This window comes from Castanea sativa, chromosome 1, assembly GCF_040712315.1.
Source record: "Castanea sativa cultivar Marrone di Chiusa Pesio chromosome 1, ASM4071231v1".
Taxonomy (NCBI): domain Eukaryota; kingdom Viridiplantae; phylum Streptophyta; class Magnoliopsida; order Fagales; family Fagaceae; genus Castanea; species Castanea sativa.
Genome location: NC_134013.1, coordinates 49,615,706 through 49,636,313, shown reverse-complemented (window position 1 = coordinate 49,636,313; position 20,608 = coordinate 49,615,706). Strand labels below are relative to the sequence as shown.

Here is a 20,608-nt window from a genome sequence, read left to right as displayed (position 1 = left end):
GATTGAAATACAAAATATTTCAATTTCAATTTATGACAATTGGAACGAATGTAACCAGAGACACTAAAAAAGTGACAAACAAGAACAAATTTAGGAACATCAGTATTCCTAATAGCAAATCTAGTCTCAGATTATGATTTTTGCCTCAACAACGAACAATTTGGTCTAATATGACCAACAACATCACAAAGGTGACATGTAGGCATAAAAGCAGATTTTTTTTTTAACACTACCAGTAGGTTTAGACTTAGGTTTAGAAACTTCAATGTCTACATCAAAACTTTTACCTTTGTCTAACCTAGCAAAATAAACATTTTCTTTATTATTCCTCTTGAAATAAGAGATATAAACTTTTTTACCTTTAAGCTTAAGAGAAACGGAAACACTTCTGTTATCAACAATAGGCTTGGCACTAGTCAACTTTTCAAGTTTAGTTTTAGACTCAACTAAGTCTTGTTCCAAGCTTTTCATCTTTTCATCTTGAGAGGAAATTTGATTTCTCAAAAATTCATTCTTTTTATTAGATTAATCTAATCTCACAATCAATTCCTCTTTTTCAAGATTAGCCAATTTTAACTCTTCTTTAAATTTCTTAACAATTTTCAAAGATTTAGATAATTACTTATGAAGAGTTTCACAAGCATCAAAAAGTTCAACAGAAACAATAGTTTCCTTTTTATTCAAATCATCACAAACATGAGCAGAAAGACACTTCAAATTATTCATGATAACAGGGATCAAGGATCAACTCTAGATATAATAACCTAATTCAAGAGCTAACCCATTCTAATACCACTTGTAAAGTTTTAGATCCCTGTAAACTAGATTGTTTAACCTAATTAATTAACTAAGTGAATACTTACGTTCATTATTCAGATGTAGGTTAAAACAAAACAATCATATCATGCAAATCAGTAGAAAATATAAAGAACACAATGATATGATGACGCAGAAAAACCAAGCTGGTAAAAAAACTAGAGAGGATTTAACCTAAATATTCTCAAGGTAAAAAGCAAATCCACTATGAAAGAATTGAAGTTTGTACAATAAGACTTAGACCACTAACATCCTATTGCTACCTTGAGTAGAAAACTTACTACCACGACCCCATGATAGCTCCAAGTTCACAAACTACTTCTTTCATTGATCTGCAGCAATCACAAATTCTCCTACTTATGACTTTGAGACATCTCTCAAAGGTTTCAAATCCTCTTGAAAGTTCTTTATGTAGCAACTAAAGCAACCATCAAGTTATTGATGTGAATCTTGATCTTGATAGCTTTATGTGTGTATGAAGGTAAACACCTCTCAGATCTCACGAAAAATTCAACACACAACTCAACAAAAAGACTCTAGAGAGCTTTTGAGTACAAAACCCTAGATCTACAAAAGAGGCACACTCTTCTCTCTTTGAAAAACCTTTTAAAAATGTGCTTAAGGTTTTCTTTATATACTAGAAGAAGTAGATCTGAACCCTTAATCCTTAATGGGCTTGAACTGCTATTTGGGCCGACTTAAAATTCTGCAAATACGTGTTTCAATCGGTCGAGCCTGTCTTACGATCAATCAAACCAGGAAGATTTTGAATTCTTCTTTTTGCAGCTTGTATGTTCTTAAATCTTAACTTGTATCACCTTGAGTATTGTCTAATAATACCTATAAACTCTAGGATCTATATCTAGACAAGTTTGTGTTCACAGTTCGCCAATTATTCTAAACTTTTAGAACCTAACAAAAATGGTTTCCTTTATGGCATTTTATCTGCTCTTTAAAAAAAATGGAGAGATAAAAAGATATGATCCATGAAAAAATTCAAAAAAAAAAAAACAGAAAAATGCTAAAAAAAACAATGTTATCATTCTTAGCAGCAACTTGAATCGCATTTTTGGCTAGGAAAACGTTGAAATTTGATTTTCTCTATTTCTGAAAACGTTGTAGAGAATTGAATTTCCTTTAAAAAAACTAATCCTGAATCAATTGGAATTTTGAGTAGAAAGTTATAGCCAAAATACGAAACAAGAGCAGAAGATAACACTAATTCAACATCATCTTCAATTTTCTTTCAAAATTTCAAATGGGGATCAACACCAAATCTGATCAAACTTATCTAATAGGCTTATCCCCTTCCTTAGCTTCAAAAGAAAGCTTTTGAAAACCAAGTTAGATATAGAAACAGATACATTCTATGAAAAATTTCAAAAAATAGAAAAATGCTCAAAAAAACATTACTATTTTCAGTAGCAATTTGAATCTCATTTTTGGTCTAGAAAATTTTGAAATTTGGTTTTCTCTATTTCTAGAAAAGTTGTAGAGAAATTGAATTTTCTTTTAGAAAACACCAATCTTGAATCAATTGGAATTTTGAGCAGAAAGTTAGAGCCAAAATACAAAACAGGTGCAAAAGATAACATAAGTTTAGCATCATCTTCAACTTCCTTTCAAAATTCAAATGAGGATCAACACCAAATCCATTCTAGCTCATTTAAACAGGTTTATCTCCTCCCTTACTTTGGTTGTAGTTTAGTGCTTCCTTGCTTTCTCTCTAGCCCTTTAAGTGATCACTTTCTTCTTTTAATTTATGCTCTATGCTGGTAAGTAGCTAATTATGTTCTTTAACTTTCTGCACATGCTTGAATAAAGGCTTACAAGTCATTATTTGTTTCTTTTATGATATGCTTGGATGAACATGCCTATATATCTCATTGATATTCCTTTTTATGATGAACAGTTCTAGGCTAATGTGCAGCTTTCTCTTAAATGCTTAGATGAGGATGTCTAGGTAGTTTTTTTACTTTTTTTAAATGCTTAAACGAACATATCTAAGTATTTTGATTTTCTCTAGATGAACATGTCTAGAGAAATAGCATGGCAATTCTCTGTTTTCCTTCACATGCTTGGATGAACACTTCTAAGTTATTATTTGCTTTTCATAACATGCTTAGATGAACATGTCTAGGTATAGTTGATTCTCTCTTTTTTGAATGCTTAGACGAATAGGTCTAATTAATATTATGGTCTTTGCTTAAATACTTGGATGAACATGTCTGGGTGATTTTCTTTGTTCTTCTGATGATTGCTTGGATGATTGGTAGGCCTAAAAGTAAATTTTCTTTTGCACTCATGTTGATGACAAATAACATGACGATTTTGTTTTCCTTCACATGCTTTAGATGAACATGTCTAGGTTAGGAATTCTTTGTTTACATTAATTTCTTGGATGAACATGCCATTACTTTCATGCTTTCTTTACATTTACATTGTTATCTAACAAATTTCACCTTTTGTTTCTCTTTACCAACAAATATTTGTTTACAATTCTTGCAAATTAACATATTTATATGATATATTGTTTATATTTGTTTAACATGACATGATATTGGTCACCTTAACCTAGGAGACCGGTTTTATTAGGTGAGATGGGTGCTTAATCCCTTCCCATCTCGTAAATTAGCCACCGAACCAAGATCAAGGGTTCTAGACTAGGCTCTTATGTATGCAATTTTACATTTTTTTTAGAATGTAACTAGGAAATAGGGCAATGTAATTTACTTTCTTAGATTGTATCTAAGATAAAAAAGTATTGTAAATTTTGTTACAAAATTGATGTAAATTGTCATATATATTAATACAACAGAAGCATTTTTTTTAATAGTGAAGGTTTTCTTATTTTTTTCTTTTAAATTAAATAAGTGGCAACTCCATGTAAACCCTAGATCTAGAAGGGAGTACATTTTACAGTGAATTCGACATTTTGAGCATCACGATCCCACCTGTTCGCACGGGTTAGGCCCAGTTTGAGAAAAAAAAATTGGTGGACTGGGGTCGCAGACACTCACACATCCAAAGAACTTTACACTATCACCATTGGACTTCTCACCCAATTTGGTCGCGTTGAGGAAGCTCAAAGATTTGTACAAATGAGTTCATGGTGCACTCATATTGCTGCATTGAACCAATTTTCATAAATAGTTATTTATAAAATTTTGGCTCATGTTAAGTTAATGCTAAATGTCATTTTTAATAGTCTAGTTTTTTTCTGGTGATCATACGTCCTTTAGTAAGCCGAATTGATGTTTTTAAATGTTCCTGCAACGAAATTAAGTTTTGGAGTTGCATTTTTATTCAAAGTTCATTATTATTATGTTCCAACCATTATTCATTGTTTGTCAGTCAAGGAAACTAGTTTTCAAATTCAAATATAGCCTAAATATCTAAACTTACACGGATATGCGTCTAATGGCCCTAATCTGTTAGTATTAGTGTATTACCTAAACCAGACCTAAAGTTCTAAAACCTTAGTGGTTAGATGCTGGACCTGGTAAGATCCTTAACCGGATTCATTTCTGATGCACCTTGTTCTACGTCTTTCATACTATCCCCATTTATTACATAAGTAGTTTTGTTGTAATTTGCTAAAAATTAAATTTTGTTATAGCAGGACTTTGTTGCTTGCTAGTGAGATCATTGTTTTTAAAACCTGAATAGATTGAGTGGTTAGTCGACTGATCCAAAAAAAAAAAGACTAATTGAAGAAAAGGATTGGTTTGTTCGTCCTTTCAATGTCAATTAGTCTAAGTTATGCATTTTTTCATTCGTTTTGATTACCTTCAGTCAAAACCTAGGTTGAATTTTTTGTCCATCCTTCAAAAGTCTGATTCTCGTCTTGTTTGCACTTGTTGCTTTTTGACTGTCACTAGGGATGCTCGAACTTTATTCATTTCATGGAAAATAAGAATATTTACAAGTAATAATTCAATTATTAATAATTTGAATTTTTGAATTTTTTATGTTTTTTATATCACACAATCAAATGATTTTGTTCTGAAACAACTGTAATTGGTTTGGTGCCTTTGGTTTCTTTGTGCTTTCATCCTTCCAATTAGATAAAGGTCTATTATTTTTCTTATACTATTTAATTCCAATAATGTAGATGCTGGATTTTCAATATTTGCATGAGGAAATGTTTAAACCTGTTGTTGTGTCCTCCTGTGAACATGTTTCAAATAGGCTAGTCTTACATTCTATTTTTTATTTTTATTCTTTATGTACCTTATACATGGTTCTAGTAGGTGAGGTCGTGTATCTGTGGTTTACTCCCCAGGGTTGGGTTCAAAGGGCCTTGCCTTGGTGAGGTCTTAGGTCATTAAAAAAAAATAAAAATGAAAAATTTACTTAAAGTTTCTCTCAATTTTGGGCACAGGAAGTATGTTTCCATTTGGAGTTGCTTGGTGATGGGGAGATGTGCAATAAGATCAAAGGAGATTGTTTAGTAGAGATCACGTTGATTAATGAGTCAACTTGCAAGGAATAGCTAAATTTCCTGCAAGTCTTTGTTATACTTATGCAAGCTGATAGTTCTTTTCATGTATTTAAGCTTGGCTGTTTGTTGCTATTTTAATTTTGTTATCTTTCCTTACATTATATTTTGCACCAGTGTTGTTAATTTGAAATTAATTTTGAATGATTTATCCCAAACATCAGCTGATGCAAAGTCATTTCAAAATATTTATTGTAGAGTCTGGGATTGTTGATAAGTTTTGCCTTTGATCCAGTTGAATTAGAGTCTATAAGTGTTTCCACTCAATTGGGGACAGGGTTGCTTATCAACCACCTCTCCCAGAACCCTCAAAAGTGGGGAGCTTTGTGCACTGTGTAACCTTTTAAGTGTTCCACTCAATTAAACTAAATTCATTAGTTGCGTGTTAAATGTTGCGGAATAATGACCTGGATGTTATGCCCTAAAAATGTATCAGTGTTTGTGTTATAGTTTTTAATTGATTTATTTTTATTTCTTATGTGTTACTATTATATATATTTGATAAGTTAGTATTGTGAATATATGTTTCATATTCTTTCTGGTGTTATACAAACATCGGACTTGGTAGCTACTTTGGAATAGTGTAGTTCGGTTAGCATGTTAACCAACCTAAGGATGTTGTTGATATTTGTCTAGGTGTTTCATTGTCCATTGACTAGGAGATAGGCAACTTGGATTGCTGTGTAGTAGAATGCAGCATCATGGTTTAGTGATTGTGAAATCTACACTCTTTAGTGAACAAAATAGATGCTTATTAACATAATCCTTCACAAACAGTCCTACGTTTATTCTTAATTTATAAATCACCCAGATCCAAGGAGATCTAATTTTAATTTGTAATCAAATTTAGTGCTATGCTGATCTTGGATGTTCCAAATTAGGACAATGTTCTGAAGGCAAGGTGAGTAGGATTACTAAAGCTATTTCCTAGATATCCCTGCTACTCTTCCAGATGTAGGGGAATTGAAGATCATAAATAGTATTAGTGTATTACCATTAATTCTAATGGTGGTAGTTACTCCCGCCGCTTTTGCCATTTCTTTCATTTCATGATCATTTTCTTTATTGATTTTCAGATTATGAAGAAATGAAATGATGCAGAAATGTATTTGGCATTACATAGAATTTTTGTAAAGCATCCGCTACATGATATAATAAAATGTCTAGGTTTGTTGTTGTTGTTCTTTTTTTTTTTTTCCAAAATTAGAAATAAGAGCTTTCATAAAAATTATAAAAAAGAAATAAGAACCAATGAATAATTGAAAACAACCCAGAAAATGATAAATACCTATTTTTGAGATGCAATAGTTATTTCAATCTTAGTTTAAACTTTGTCAATATTGGTGTTTTTTTTTTTTTTTTTGGCTATAGTTTTAAACTTGTTTTACTAATAACTAGGCAGGGATGTTTAGGAATGGCAACGGGTCGGGTTCGAGCCGGGTTTTTTCATACCCGTACTCGACCTGTGGGTCAGGACTCGTGGCTTTTTATTAAACGGATTTTTTCCCAGAGCCCAGACCACCTCGCCAAGCCCCACGGGCTCCACGGGCCCCGCCCGATCAATTAAAAAAAATGCAAAACATGTAACCCAAAAAATAGAAACTACATAAAAACCAAAACAAATGGTAATCAACCAAAATGCTCTGAATAGAAATGGCAATCAAACAAACAGCACACATTCATCATCCATTACAACTACAAGCAAAGCTATTTCTTCATTTCCTTTTCTTTAAAAATTTGTGTTCAAAGCATAAATTATCAAATTATTAGATACTTATATAATCAGAACTCTTCCACAAACACCAAAAATGAACCAAATCAAAGGCAGAATCAGCATAACCCAACCCAAGTTTGATCACCAAAACCCATCAACTAAATAACCAAACAAACAAAACCAAAAGGTAAAAATACAAAATGGGTTTCACATATTTTAATCAAAAAAAAATTATAAGAGACCCAACAATGAAGCCAATGATCAAACACAAATCCGAAGGTCCCCAAATCATTTCAATGATCTTCTCCGCAAATCCAAATCCAACCTAGATATCAAACTGGGTGAAATCGGAGAGCTTTGGATTTTCATCTTCGTCTTCTTCGGTAAAGAGAGTGAGACCGAGAGGCTGAGATCATGAGAGAGGGGCGGCTGACGAAGTGAGACATGAGAGGAGAGTGAGTGAGAGTGGGAGAGGAGAGTAAGTCATTTTGTAAGGCGGCGTGGCTGAGGTGTGGCTGGGTGCTGAGGCGTGGCTGCGTGCTGAGGCGTGAGGGCATGATGACTGATAAGGCATGGCTGAGGAGTGAGGCATGGCTGCGTGGCTAAGGCACTAAGACGTGATGAGGAAGTGTAATTGTGACCGAGGCAGTGAAGCGTGAGGGAATGAGATGAGAGGCGGCTGGGCTGGCTTAGAGAGTACTGAGTAGTGACTTAGGTTAGGGTTTGCAAAGTAGAATGATGTGTTTGTGTGTGTGCACGCGTGCATATATATATATATATATATATATATATATATATATATATATATATATATATATATATATATATATATATATAAGGGGGGGTTTTAAGTAATCTCACATAACTGGGTATTTTTCTGGGCTGGGTTTCGGGTTTTTTATAAAATCCGGACCCGACCCGAGTTCCTTTAAATTCTTCACCAATGAATGTTGCAAGAGCTTCAAGTTCATCTCTTAATGGAACTAAACTATCATTTGATGCCATCCAAGCAAAGGTCAGTGTTTTTGTTGATTGCTCATGTTCCCTTTTTCAGCTTCTATTTCCATTGAAAATAGGAAATCCATCTAGTTCATAAAACTTCCAAACCTACAAGGAATGTAAACAAATTAAGGATATTGGCAAGCTATCTGATAACCAAGCAGACAGTAACTTTCCAAACTTCATTTACAATGAGCAACTATAATTTATCCGTAACATATGAGCTCATACTTTCATAAAATTGTTGGCTTTGTATTATTTGTGTTTTTTTGGTTTCACCAACAATGTTTCTGGTTGCACCAATAAAGGATTAAAATGGCCTGTGAAGAACGGAAGATCTATTCATTTTTGGAGGGATTTCTGGCTCTATTCGGACCTTTTGAGACAACAAGTAGCAGGCCCCCTCACAGCCAGAGGAAAAGCTTAGTGTTGGAGATGTTCTCAACTCTTATATAAGCTTAGATAATGGGCTACCTTTGATATTCCTGATAATATTATGCGGCAGATTAAAGCCACACCTATGGCCAGTGATTCTAATTTGGGCTTTCTCTATTAATATTTCTGGTTTTGGAATTTTAGAGAAGAATTGCAGGCAGACTGGCCGTTTGGTGTGATACTCAAAAATACTAATATATACTTGGTTCAGATAGCTTCTTTCTCACAATAGTTAGCTTCACTATGTTACAACCATTATTCAGAGCTAAGCTATCACAAACTGCTAGTTTTCCAAATCACATGTGACCATCCAGCTTGGACTTTATATGACAGAGACCCATAATTTATCTTCCAAATGGGCGATTGTCATGTGTCGCAACAAAAAAAAAAAGGGCCCTGAACAGCTATGAAATGAAAGTAGGGAAAAATGGAATTAGTTTGATGCTGTTATAAAATGATAGAAAGTTTGTTTGCAATTGGTGATACTATGTGGGAAGGGGAGGAGGTGCCAGTTGAGCTTGAGCTCATTGAATTGACAAGTCTTTGTACGTATTTGGGCTTAAATCTAAATTTTGAGAAAAGGTCAATGATGTTTAGACTTTAAAGTCAGTGGTCAAAATCTCTGACAAACTCCAGACCTGGAAGGCCAAGCTTTTAATCAGGCTGGTAAATTAACTCTGGATTGAGATCCCATGCAATACCTAGGGTATTGCACGGTGTGCAATAGCACAAATCTCAATCCTTCATTTAATCTAATGACTCAAAACTTTGACACCTCACCCATCTAGGTTGCCAATCCGTGTCTCACTTCTGTTTTTATTTTAGCTCCCCAAAATTTCACTAAAAATCTCTCCTCTCTCTCACTTCAACTAGGTTCTCTCCCTCACTCTCCCTAACGCTCCACTCTCTTAACCCCGATTGCGCCTCCACCAGACTCTCCACCTCAACCCCGCCCTGACTGCGCCTCCACCAGACTCTCCACCTCAACCCCATTGTCACCGCTTCTCGCATACCCAACTCAGACCCATAAGCAAAAACAAAGAAAAAACAGTAAACAATAACTCACCATCTAAGATCCCGACCCTCACACACTCGCACCCTTTTTAGACCCAGATCAGAGAGAGGGTAAGGGTTGGGGATTGGAGAGAATCAGGTGTTTAAGTGAGAATTTGATGCTTTTTAGACCCAGATCAGAGAAAGTAAGGGTTAGGGTTTGGATAGAATCGGGTAAGAGAGAAGTTGATGCTCAATCTCCATGGCTACTGCTAGCAGCCATCGTGTTCTGCTCCACCAATTCCGGCCATGGTTCTGGTAAAGTTCCTCTATTTCTCTCTTTGATTTTTCCTTCTTTTAATTTTCTCAACAAAAAAGAAGATTTTTAAATTTTTAGTATTGTATTAGGATTTCGTTTTCTTTTCATAAAGAAATTGAATTCCCTGTTGTACTTGGGAAAAAAATAATGTGGAATTTGTGTTATTGTATACAGATTGTGTTCATGTGAAAAGACAACAAAAATAACAGAATCTGTATGTATAAATGGTGGTTTACCTACTTGTTTTCCTTTTAAATAAACAAGCATTTATTTTTTGTCATTTTTCACCATGAGAGGACTAAATCCCAAACTTTTACGAAGTTTCACTTTGCTGATCTAAAGTTGTTATATATTCATCATAATCTTTAAGTTGATGAATGCGTTTTTCCATTATCAAACTAATTCATGAATTTTCCTAATTTATGTTCCAAGTTTTTCTTGATTAGCTATAAACCAAAAATTACTTCAAATAATGATTTTTTTAATTGCTTAATAGTGAGCGAGTATTTGCTCTAGCAGACCTTTGAAATGAATTCCTCAAAAGTTAGGATTTTTTTTTTCTCCAAATTGGAGTATCTCTTGATCTGTTTTCATTTGAGGGTTTTTTTTTTTCATGTGTATGATAGTATGATAAGTTTAATTGTTTATACTATAGCTGCTTGTTTAATGTAAGAATGAATTTATCTTAGCATTTAAATGGTTATATTTTGAATCGTAATTCATGAAAATAGGTATAAAGATTTGGATTAGTTGCATGGCTTGCAACTTCATTGTGGATATATGATATCTTGCTTTTGATAAACATATATGGAAGGAGAAAGATGGAGAAATATAACAAAGTTCCTCTGTCTCTCTCTTTGATTTTTCCTTCCTTGGTTTGATTTCTTGTTTTTGTCCATTGGTGCTCCCTATTGTTTTTGTCTAGCACAGAAGCTTTAAACAATTAAGCATGCTGTGAATTTAATTGGCTTATCTTGAAATAAAATTCATGCCAAAAAATTTTCACCTGCATTTGCCACTAAATACCTTGGGCCTCTTTTCAGATTCTTTCAGTGGCAACCTTTATTAGAGCGTAATTTTGCTTTGATGCCCTTTTTTAATCTTTGCTTCTCCTTAATGCAAAATGCATATGTTATTTTCTGATTGCCTCATTAAAATTGGGCTGTGCACCTAACATATTATGTCATTGATTATGAACATTTAGACTATATGATCTGCTTTGTATTTCACTTTTAATGTTGGTCCCTTAGCTGAGTTCTTAAGATGGAAATTCCCAAGCTAAACCCTCAACAAACTTACATATTTAGTAGTAAATAGTGATAGTGATCTTATGGCTTCACTTGTGCTTGCTGTTAATTGGAAATTTTGATTTATGTTTATCATTGAAATCACGCTTTGTTCTTTTGTCAGGTTGAATGGCATGATTAAAGGAATGCTTTTCTTGATGTCAAAAAAAAAAGAAAAAAAAAAGGAATGCTATTCTTCGTTTGATCACCAAGAGCGAGAAATGGCATCTGCTGGAGGGATTAGTGCTAAGTTTAGATTGTTTTATGTTAGTGAAGAATACATGTTCTCACACTTGTATAAGTTCTACCATTAAGAAGAAGTATTGTACAACTATATATATATATATGGATACCTAAGCTTTAGCCACTTGTATAATTCAAAAATTGTTTTGAATGGAAGTATTTTGCTTGGGTATAATCTTATTTATTACACTTGGGCTTCAACTTGCATCCTTACAGAATTTGTGAGTGCAAATTTTAGGTTCTTTTTGAGTGAAATAAATCATTGCCCATGACTGTGTTTTTAATTAGGGCTCTTGTTCTAATAGTCTTGTAATCAAAGTATACATTTCAATAAAGTTTTGTTCATTATTGGATCAAACTCTTGCATCAATTCATGACCGTATAGGCAACATCAAAATTTTTCAATATGAAGCATTACAAGAAATTAGAAATAAAAAGGCACACAATCAATTACATTGTATTACACACTCAAACCAATATCAAGAAAAAAATAACTAAATTTTGTTACATTTTTCTTGGTTTGTACTCTAAATCCTTGTAAAAGTTTTTGTAAATGAACAATGAAACTACCTAGTGTCAAAATAGAAAATACATTTAATGTTTCAGTTATACTGAAAAAATTAGCCTATTGCCAACAAGATATAGCTTCACTACATCATGGAGTGCTTGTAATAGGTTCTATGTTATGACTGGGTTTAATTTCTAACTGAATGGATAGTTATTTGGTCGTATTCAAGATGACCGGTCCCCTGAATAAGAGAATAGAGAGGGAAATTGGGATAATAATTCTCTGCTGCTTTATTAATTGCATTCTACGTTAAATACAAGCCTTAGGAATTCAAATAATAAATAAATAACCATAGATACTCCTATGAATATTCAAAATACTAACAGATAATCCTAAAGCAATTAACCCACCAAAACAAAGCAATTAAATGGTAATAGCTTAGTCCAATCCACTTAGAATTACTCAAATGTTCAATCTTGAGCAACGTCCCCAATACCCATATTCGACATATAGAGATATGCAATCAATTGCTTTGAAATAAAATTAATGAAAGAAAAAGAGAGGAAACAAAACAAACCAAGAGCATGCAAATAGAGGAGGGTAGTAATATGCAATTATCAAGCATTTAGAATAAAAACAAAATACTTATTCAAATGGGTTTCACTGAAAAAGGGAAAAAAAATAACGTGAGTGAAATTAGGGTTTTGTTTTGACGGAGAAAGAGCAAGCAAGAGAGAAGAAGCAGGAGCAATTCCTCAGACTAACACAATACCATACACTTAAAAAAGAATCTTACCTATCAGTCCTGTCCCTTCTCCTACGAAGGAGCTTCTCATTATCTTCTTCAGCAACCTTGAGTTCGGTGAGCTCGTTGATGGTGAGAGGAGGGCGGAGCCCAAGGCAACGGCGGTGTCAATGAGATGAGCGAGGGGAGAAGGGAGAAAGCGAGATCGGCGTTTAAGGGGACAAAGGGAGAAAGGAGATCGGCGGCGGCGTCGGCGTCCGCATCAGTTTTGAGGGGAAGGGAGGGTTAGGATGGGTTTGTGAGGGGAAGGGTCGTTGGGAGGCGAAGGGTCGGGAGGCGAACTGTCGGAAGGCAAAGGGTCGGCGGCTGATGTTTGGGTTTGTGAGAGAAAGGAAGAAAGAAGTGGGAAGTGGGAAGTGAGAAAATAGTTTGTGTTTGGGAGGGAAGTGACCAAAAAAGAAGTGGGAAAATATATTTGCTGAAATGGGTATAAGGGAATCAGAAACCCCTTTAGCGACGAAGCTCAATTTCGTCACTAAAGAACCCAAATTTTGTTAAGATTTTTAGAGAGGAAATTAAGATTTCGTCGCTATAGTATACTTTTAGCAACAAATTGTGATTTTGTTGCTAAAACAATTAAATGAAAAACCATGATTATTTTTAGTGACGATTATTTTCCATCGCTAATTCTTCCTTATAGAGATGAAATGATTTTCGTCGCTAATGCTATCCATAGCAATACACACAATGACGAAATATTTCGTCACTAAAAATTTCAACTTTTAGCGACGAAATATTTCGTTACTATAGATTAACTAAGTTCCCGCCAAAGTTTTTCCTTCTAGCGCCCATTTTTCAAATCACAATAGCGATGAAAATTATTTTTCGTCACTAAATGTTATAATTTTTTTCATTATTAGTGACGAAATTCATATTTCGTCGCTAAATCTGTATTTTTAGTGACGAAAAATATTTCCTCACTAATTTTCGTCACTAAAAATACATTTTGTTGTAGTGTTCTTAGAAACTCAAATACAAGTACCAAATCAGGTATAACTTTATCTAAATAACATAATTCAAATATGTATGCAACAGCAACTCCATAGTAATCCAAATACGAATTTCAAATGCAATAGCTATCCACCCACGGCAATAGCTATCCACAATGTCAAGTCCTCCACATAATCTTCTCCCTTTCAGCAATGCACTTCTTTCTTCAATCATCACATTCTACTTCAAAAAAATTCAGTAACAAGTTACAACTGAAGGCCATCTTTGATAGAGCTACTATTTTCCTGGCAGAGAACCAACACTTCATATTCTTAGCAATTTTTATGTCAAGCTTTTCTTTATGTATCACTGTCATGTAATGTGTCTTAGCTGCTATGCTCTTTTCTAAATGTGTCTTAGATCATGGAATGCTTCAAAAAATTTTATCCTGTTAACAAGAAAACAAGAGACATATAGCTATTAATCCATCTAAGCTTTGGCCACAATAAGTGGGGAAAAATGCATAAAACAAACTCTTGTTCATAAGCTCAATTGTGCCTAAATTTAAATGCAATTTCTGCTTTATTGTATAGATCAGTACCATATTTGTATAACTTAGAAATGCCCAATTAGAATTAGAGTTCATAAATCAGTAACATATCTGTATAACATTGAAATGCCCAAGAATTGAAGTTCATCTAGAAACATTTGAAGATTTATTAAAAGAAAAAACACATCACCAAATTTTCAAACATTCTTTTGAACCAAAAACCCAGAATATTTGAGGGAGGCCTTAACATATAAAAATCTAAATTGACTACTTAAAATTTGGGCTAAACTTGTTAAGTATGATTGGTAACAATTCAAGCAAGCAAAAAATTTTCCCCTCAAGTTAGCCTATCAAGAGCCACAGTTTATACCTTCAAAATGAACTACAACACGCAAAATGCCCATCTGCAATTTAGGAAAATAGCAGGTACCTAAGAAAAATTAGGACAAAGAGAGAAATTTCATAATGATTTTTTTAGCATAGACCAAGCAACACAATTACTTTACTGATGTCAAAGACAACAACACACAACAACTACAAGCAGGCCACTTTTCCTTCAATCACAGCACATTTGGCTGTACCCAAAAACCTCCATTGTTTTATGCAAAAGGAAACCTAGTCACTAATAAAAACTGAAACAAAATAGGGGTTTTGGTCATTTCTAAAAAGCAAATAAAAAGAGAAGAGACAATATAGAGAAAAAGAGGGGTACTAGCGGCCACCAATGGTGTAAAAACCGTCTATATGCACCGCCATCGGCAGTAGTGTGGTTGCAAGAAGAAGCTCGGCCAAGTGTGAGCTTTAAAGAACAATTTTTTTTATTTTTTTGAGAAAATTAAAAGAACGAAAAATCAAAGAGAGAGACAGAGGAACTTTACCAAAACCACCACCGAAATTGGTGGAGCGGAACACGGTGGCTGCTACCTGTAGCTATGGATATTGAGCATGAACTTCTCTCTTTCCCGATTTTCTCCAAACCGAAACCCTAACCTTCTCTGATTTAGGTCTAGACCAAATCGGCAAGGCTGGCTCACCGCAACCACCACCTCCGATGGTGGCTTCTTCTCTCCTTCGACCAAAATCTCTTTCTTTGTCTCTCAATCTCATTTCCCTCCATAGATCAAACCTGAAAGATCATCAACTTCTCTCTTTCCCGATTTTCTCCAAACCCAAACCCTAACCTTCTCTAATTTGGCTCTGAAAAGCATCAATGTCTCTCTCTACACCCGATTCTCTCCAAACCCCAACCCTTTCTCTCTAATCTGGTCTAAAAAGGATACGAGTGTTTGGGTGTTGGGATCTTAGATAGTGAGCTAATGTTTTTTCTTTGTTTTTGCTGATGGGTTTGAGTTGGGTATGGTAGAAGTGGAGACGACAGGTTGACAAAAAGGCAGAGAGCGTGGAGGTTGAGAGATTTTTAGTGAAATTTTGGGAAGCTGAAATGAAAACAAAAGTGAGACACAGATTGCCAACCTGGACGGGTGAGGTGTCAAAGTTTTGAGTCATTAGATTAAATGAAGGGTTGAGATTTGTGCTATTGCACCTAGTATTGCACGGGATCTCAATCCGTTAACTCTAATTAAATATGTGCTTAATTCCATCCCCTTTTCCTCTTGTCTTGGTTCTAAACTCTTGATAGGAAAATCTGTGAATTCTGGCAGTAAAAGGAAAACTTACTTTTTGAGTTGGAAAACTCTATGCTTGCCTAGGGTGTTGGAGCACTGCTATTGTGAACAGAGCTATTTCTATGCGTGGTTTTATGATTCCAAAATTTCTTGCTATATTGTATCAAAATAAAAAAATAAATTCCTTGCTATATGAAACACTTAGGGCCTGTCTGGTAGTGCGTTGAAAAGCCTCCTAAAGGTTGCAGAAGGTTTTTTATCCTTCTCAAAAAAAAAAAAAAAAAGTTGCAGAAGGTTTTTTAACGTTCATTCTTCCTCCTACTATTTCAGTTTTTCAAAATAAAAAAACAATGGAGAGACAAAAATGTCCATTTTTGAAAATGACTCCTGATGGCCCACCCAAGTCCCATCTCTAAAGTGACATCCAATGTCATTTTCTCAATTTCTCTGTGTCTCGCGGACTCAGACACTCTCTCACCCTAACTCCCTTAGTCTCAATTCTCTTTTTTCTCTCTAAGCCAAGCTTAAATCAACACCGTGTTTCTGCCATTATTGCTTGTGAGTTTCTCTCTTTCTCTCATTTATTCCTCTCTTTTGATGAACTTCTAACCATAGCTCTGTGCAAATTAACGGTCCACAGCTCTCCAAGAACCATCACTGAACACTGAAATCCAGAACTCGCGACTCAGTGATGGTAATTTTATTTGTTTTATTTGTTCAGCGTTATGCTACCTATTGGATTTGTGAATTTGTGATAAGAATTATGATGATGTTTTGCTTTTCTTTTCTTTTTCTTTTTTCCTTTTTTTTTTTTATATTAATGCTTAAGAATTGATTGTTGAATGTTGATTGGTAGTAGGAGTATTCAACTTTGTTACAATAGCAACCACATTTGAAATAAATAGATTGAGAAAAATATAAACTATTGTTATTTTGCCCTTGCAGATTGAACAGAGTTTATTCTTGTTATGCTTTGGAATTTTTTTTTTTTTTTTTTTGAGAGAGTTATGCTTTGGAATCTTGCATTACTAGCAAGGGGGCATTGTATATTTTGTGCCCTTATGGCCTGTTTGGATGTTTAAAAAAGGATTGGGAGTAGAGTAGAGAGAGGGGGAGTAATTCAATTACCTTGTTTGGAAGTTTTTTAAGGAAGGATGGGAGGAATTTGAAGGGGTTTGGAGGGATTTCAACTTCCTCTAACCCCTCATTTTTAATTCCTTTAAATTGGAAAGATTTGGAAGGAGAGTGGAGTAGATAAATTATTGACCAAATGAATTTTTCGATTTACTCTTTCTAAATTAACAAAATTACAAACCTATTATATAAATAATTTTTTTTGTTATTTGAGAAAATTTTTTGAGGTGAATGAAAAAAAAAAATTTCTCAAACTTCAAATTTCATTTCCAAAAAGTTCTCTCCGCAAGCTAAGCACAAATTTGTGACAATGGAAACGAAAGCGGCGGTGAGATTCACATTAGGGAAGCAATTGTCGATGGCGCCGGAGAGGCACGACGCCATGGTGGCGGTGGTGATGGAGGAGACTGATAACGTGGAGAGACCAATCGATCCAAAAGTGAGGCTGATGTACTCGACGAACGAAGGCAACCTGGACGGGATCAAAGAGCTATTGGATTCTAGCGTCAATGTCAACTTCAAGGACAACGACGGCCGCACAGCACTCCACGGCAGTGAATGAGATGAGGCAATGATGTTTAAGGAGATGAGAGTTGAGTTAGAGCTACGGCTCTACGAGCTGCTGCTGCCGCCACTATAGCCATTACTTTGATGAGAGAGAGAGAGAGTGAGACAGACCAAGCAGATCGGAAATGGAGACAGAGCACAGCATATATGAATGAATATACTTTATTTTGTTTTTTTTTTTTTTTTTATTTATGCTTATCCAAAAAAAAAAAATTCACTAACATATTCTAATTTTTATTTTTATTATAATTTTTTTTGAGGTAATAAATATTTTTGTTTTTGAAAGCAGGTAATAAAAATTATTTTATAATAGTTAATAGTAGTTTTATACTTTTATTAGTTGTATTTAATGGAATGAGAATATTGATTAAATAATTATTTAATCTAACAAATTAATCATAGACCAATGTTGCAAGTCCATTTTCAAATAAGGGTAAATTTGTCTATTTAATCATTTCTTCTCCTCTCCATCCTAATTTTTAAAACATCCAAACAAGGAGGAAGAGCTAATTACTCCCTTCTATCTTACTAATTTTAAAAACATCCAAACAAGGTGGAGGGTAATCATTCCCCTTTACTCTCCTTCCCACTACTCTCCTCCCCTTTACTCTCCTCCCTCTCTAAACTTCCAAACAGGCCATTAAAGTTTTTGATTGGAGTCAGAAAGACCCAATATTTATTTCAGCTCTTTTGAAAAATGAAGCATCAAAATTTGATAGACCTTGTATGCTTCCATTCACCTCCTTATCCACTTATAAGTGATTAGATAATGTGAAACTTGCATTCTTGACTTAAGTGAAATCAAGCACGGTTGCTGATTATCACGACAAGAAAGAATGGCTACTTGAAGGTAGTTTGGGTATGCCCTATTCCAAACACTTAGCAAATATGTGGTCACTTTTTAAATTATTATTATGTTCTAACTGGGTTACAGATCGATGTATATGTGAAGGTTGTTTGGGTATTAGGCTTTAACATATGAGAATAGTAACACTTTGAACAGATGGTGGTGTTATTTAAATTCATTATTGGTGACTGCTGGATTCATTTTAGTTTTAATTATTAAACATTGTAGTGATAGAAGCCACTTATGAGTTGTTGAAACAGACCATGGTTCCAAAATTCTAAAAAGTTAATTGAAATAGGTGTTGGATCATACGCTAGTAAATTCCAAAAAGTTAATTGAAACAGGTGTTGGATCATAAACTAGTAAATTCCAAAATGATCTCCAAGCTAGATCAACTTCTGTCTCAACAAGAGGTTTTTTTTCCTTACTTTATATGTCACAATGTGAAAAGAAATATTCCTAGAAGTGGTTTTGTTGTGGGAAGAAAATTAGAGTGGAATGATGAAGATATTATGATCTTAATAGTGTTTGGATTTCTTATACATTGCAATAGTTTTATGATTATTCTTACTTTTGTTGTGTCATTGCTTATCTTCAGGGTATATTATCATGGGAAAGCCAAGGTATGACATATTCCAAACTAGTGCTTAATTTGATGCAAGAGGCCGTGGGAAGACAGAAATATTATATTTTATTTGATTTTATGTGTCAAGGGTAATTTTGTAATTTAACAATTTCTGGTTTGGGCTATGCTAATTGTCAATTGGTTCTTACTCTAGTTTAGTTGGGCTTAGTAATAAAACCCCAAGAATGTAAGGTATTCTGTCAATGCCTGGTAGAAGATCAAAGAATAAAAGCTGGGGAGGGTCAGGTTTTGTTTGCATAGATTGAGAAGGCAAAAGGATCCTAGGGTGGCTGCCATATATAGTTGGGAACTCAGGACAAGGTGACAATCATCTGGATTTTAAAACTTGTTATTTTTCTAGTAAATCTGAAGTTGTGTCCTTGTTTAAGAATACATAGGCTTCCTAGAATACTTGAAGTCATGTATTAGCTTTTGCATATTCAATTTTATTCTTATCGTTATCTATATGTTTAGACAAGGATAACTGTATGATGAGTTGAGGTTATAGGAGGCAAAATCTTTTTCCAATGACCACATAACCTAATTATAATTTTTTTTTTATGGTTAGAAATAAAATTGTTTATTGTGGGTAACACCAATCTTATTTAACAGACTACATGCAAAAAATTCATGGCTAAAATCACCAATAGGGAAGCACAAGAACAAGTATGAATATATGAGGCAAGGGTACCTTATAATACAAACAGTAATATTTTGGTCAAATTGCATAGTTTGCACCATTAATCCCTACACTTCAGCTGATGAATGATTTTAGCCCTTAAAGTTTAAAGTAATCATTTTTAATCTCTTAGATAACATGACCAAATTAAAAACTAACACTTGATCACTCCACTAGAGCATTCTTAGCTTGCTCGACAAAATAGCATTTAGTAAAAAAATATAGCTAAACCCACTTTAAATCACAGTGCAATAGGCTCGACATTTTCCATTTTCCCCAGTTAAAGAGACTCCATTTTTTAATTGGAATGTGGAAATATGGTCTGGATTCATTTGATCACTCAACTCTTTTATGTAATTAAATCCCATAAAAAATAAATAAATAAAAAACCCTTCCAATTCACTTAGACGAATTACCCCTAGCAATAAATTCAAGTTTACTGTAGTTTTATTTCTTTATTTATTTCTATTTAGTTTTTTTGTGAATAAATTCACCTTGACGTGGCCTCCATAGAAACATCCCAGGCAATTTTTTTCTTTGTGGTTTTCTTGCTAGTATAAGAAGCGTTAGTTTGAATATGTTTAGCTCGAGCATATGGGGCGTTTTTACAGAACTAGCTACAAAACTCAAACTATATCATTAGTAAGCAAAGGTTTGAAACATATTTGGTTTCTAACAATTCGAGTCTATTGGACTCGATTTTCGGTTTATATTTCTCCATCGCAGCACTGGCTGAGCTGGACAGGAGGCCACGTAGGCACAAAAATCGAGTTCAATGAACTCGATTTCTATTTTCCACACTCACGGGGGCGCACGTGATCACTTTAGTAAATCGAGTCTACTAGACTCGATTTTTGGTCACGTGATCACTTAAGGTAAATCGAGTCTACTGGACTCGATTTTTGGGCACCATGGTTTTCGGGCACGTGGATGTAACTCGAGTCAAGGAGGCTCGATTTATTTGCTTCTAAAAATCGAGTCTCCTGAACTCGATTTCTGTGAATGGTCCCCAACCCATCCACGTGTCATGTG

The 20,608-nt window shown here is 34.3% G+C and overlaps 1 long non-coding RNA gene across 1 annotated transcript; it reads left to right on the top strand.

Annotated features, from left to right (window-relative positions):
- The first annotated feature begins 16,266 nt into the window (after positions 1 to 16,266).
- On the top strand, positions 16,267 to 19,202 carry LOC142609442 (uncharacterized). The gene is made up of 3 exons (XR_012839600.1): positions 16,267 to 16,282; positions 16,365 to 16,418; positions 18,871 to 19,202. It is a non-coding gene; the product is annotated as an uncharacterized LOC142609442 (long non-coding RNA).
- Positions 19,203 to 20,608: the final 1,406 nt, after the last annotated feature.